Genomic DNA, 3,096 nt, shown 5'->3' on the forward strand with positions numbered 1-3,096 from the left:
ATATCTATAAAGACCATCTTGTACTATATAGAGTAATAGTACCAGGTTTCAAGGATTAGGATGTGAATTTGGGGGGGGAGGGGACATTTTTCAGTTTGCTGCAGTGACTATGAGGATAGAGCCCCCCCTCCAAAAAAAAATCACTTAGAAGCCTCTCTAGAAACCTAATTCCACTGAGTTTTTGAGTTAAGCAGCCTTGGATATAGCTACCACTGGACTTCAGGGGTCACACGGTTGAGGAACCGTCCAACATCAAAGATGACCCCAAGGGTCTTGGGGATATCCAGGTTATCTGTACAGGCCTGGGCATCATCCAGGGGAAGGTGCACACCTCAGTGAGCTCAGCTTCCTCTGCCAGGCACCCCACCCTATCCCCCCATGCTGCCATCCTGGGCATGTGTCACCTCTGCGGAGAACGTATTCTGGCTGGAGCAGTCAGTCCCACGCCAGACTTGGATGTGGCTACCCGGTTGCTGATCAGATCAGAGGGGGCCAGGTGGTAGCTGCACTCCTCCCAAGCCTCCTTGATGGCCCTTTTCTCCAGCGAGAGCCCGGGCTGGTCCACGAGCCTCACAGCTTGGATGTCACCTGGGCCGGGCAATGCCGTCTGCAGCTCTGGAGCCTGTCAGGGTCCTCGCCTGCTTAACAGCTGGCCAGACCCGCTTTACCAATACCATGCTCCTCTGAGGAGAGTTGGACACGAGAGTGGTCATACTGTCATGTTTTGATGAGGTCCCATGGCCTCAGGGTGTCACTTGGGCCGCAATGCAATGTGAGCAGCCACAGGTAGGGGCTGCACGGTATGGGGTGCAGCACGGCCTGGGGCGGACATGGGAAGTGTCTGCCCTGGTCTCCAGCCCCTCGCAGCCTTCTTTTTATATACGATAATTTACTCTCGTTTTTAAAACCATGGTTTATGAGATATCTTGCTACTTGAACTTGAAAATACTTGGCTTGGGGAAAAAAAAACATTTGAGATAACTTCTTGGCAATTTCTTAAAATATCCAGGGGAGAGCAAGGGGAGGAAGTTACATGTTTGAGGCTGGTTGATTTTTTTAGCATATAAACTGTTAGGAGTTGAGCAGAGTTTCTCAAAGCTGGCACTGTTGATATTTTTAACCAGATGATTCTTTGTTGTGAGGGGCCATCCTGTGTGTTGTAAGATGTTTAGCAGCATCCCTGGCCAGTAGCATCTCTTTCCCCAGTTGGGACAACCAAAAATGTCTCCAGACCTTCCCAAATGTCTTGTGGAAGGAGCAGAGAGGGGCAGGATTCTTCCCGGTTGAGAACCACCAGACTAATGCGATAATATTGGCGATTCTTAACTGAAATTGTATATATTTTGTAATAAGAGATGCCTGACATCAAAACATTGAGACAGCATTTGGAGAATACAACTTCTTGTTGAGGGACTAAAGTTGACTTACGTTGAATATGTGCCTGAGGTATGAATGCCACAAGATTACTTGTGGTAATATGGGTATAAGTTAGTTGATTGTGTTTAGGTATACACGACTAAAAGTAATTACATTTGGTTGTATAGAACATATGCATTCAGTGTGTTTTCACTCGAGCTGTTGTTATGCCTCATGCATCCCTGGAAGATGGGAAAACTATCCGAGGACTATTGTGTTTTTTGTTTTTTGTTTTTTAACATCTTTATTGGAGTATAATTGCTTTACAATGGTGTGTTAGTTTCTGCTTTATAACAAAGTGAATCAGTTATACATATACATATATCCCCATATCTCTTCCCTCTTGCATCTCCCTCCCTCCCACCCTCCCTATCCCACCTCTCTAGGTGGTCACAAAACACTGAGCTGATCTGCCTGTGATATGCGGCTGCTTTCCACTAGCTAGCTATTTTATGTTTCCTAGTGCATATATGTCCATGTCACTCTCTCACTTTGTCCCAGCTTACCCTTACCCCTCCACATATCCTCAAGTCCATTCTCTAATAGGTCTGCATATTTATTCACATCTTGCCCCTAGGTTCTTCATATCCATTTTTATTTATTTATTTAAATTCCATATATATGTGTTAGCATACGTTATTTGTTTTTCTGACTTACTTCACTCTGTATGACAGTCTCTAGGTCCATCCACCTCACTACAAATAACTCAATTTCATTTCTTTTTATGGCTGAGTAATATTCCATTGTATATATATGTGCAACGTCTTCTTTATCCATTCACCTGTCGATGGACATTTAGGTTGCTTCCATGTCCTGGCTATTGTAAATAGAGCTGCAATGAACATTGTGATACATGACTCTTTTTGAATTATGGTTTTCTCAGGGTATATGCCCAGTGGTGGGATTGCTGGGTCATATGGTAGTTCTACTTTTAGTTTTTTAAGGAACCTGCATACTGTTCTCCATAGTGGCTGTATCAATTTACACTGCCACCAACAGTGCAAGAGGGGTCCCTTTTCTCCACAACCTCTCCAGCATTTATTGTTTGTAGATTTTTTGGTGATGGCCATTCTGACCGGTGTGAGATGATATCTCATTGTAGTTTTGATTTGCATTTCTCTAATGATTAATGATGTTGAGCATTCTTTCATGTGTTTGTTGGCAATCTGTATATCTTCTTTGGAGAAATGTCCATTGCAGCTCTATTTACAATAGCCAGGACATGGAAGCAACCTAAGTGTCCATCAACAGATGAATGGATAAAGAAGATGTGGCACATATATACAATGGAATATTACTCAGCCATAAAAAGAAATGAAACTGAGTTATTTGTAATGAGGTGGATAGACCTGGAGTCTGTCATACAGAGTGAAGTAAGTCAGAAGGAGAAAAACAAATACCGTATGCTAACACATATATATGGAATCTAAGAAAAAAAAATGTCATGAAGAGATTAGTGGTAGGACAGGAATAAAACACAGACCTACTAGAGCATGGACTTGAGGACATGGGGAGGGGGAAGGGTAAGCTGTGACGAAGTGAGAGAGTGGCAGGGACATATATGCACTACCAAATGTAAATTAGATAGCTAGTGGGAAGCTGCCGCATAGCACAGGGAGATCACCTCTGTGCTTTGTGACCACGAGAGGGGTGGGATAGGGACGGTGGGAGGGAGGGAGA

General features: G+C 43.8%; 1 pseudogene; it reads right to left on the reverse strand.

Annotated features, from left to right (window-relative positions):
• Nucleotides 1–206: 206 nt before the first annotated feature.
• Nucleotides 207–3,096, reverse strand: part of LOC102978335 (uridine diphosphate glucose pyrophosphatase NUDT14-like) — a 33,932-nt pseudogene continuing 31,042 nt past the window's right edge.

Source organism: Physeter macrocephalus, chromosome 19 (assembly GCF_002837175.3).
Source record: "Physeter macrocephalus isolate SW-GA chromosome 19, ASM283717v5, whole genome shotgun sequence".
Classification (NCBI taxonomy): domain Eukaryota; kingdom Metazoa; phylum Chordata; class Mammalia; order Artiodactyla; family Physeteridae; genus Physeter; species Physeter macrocephalus.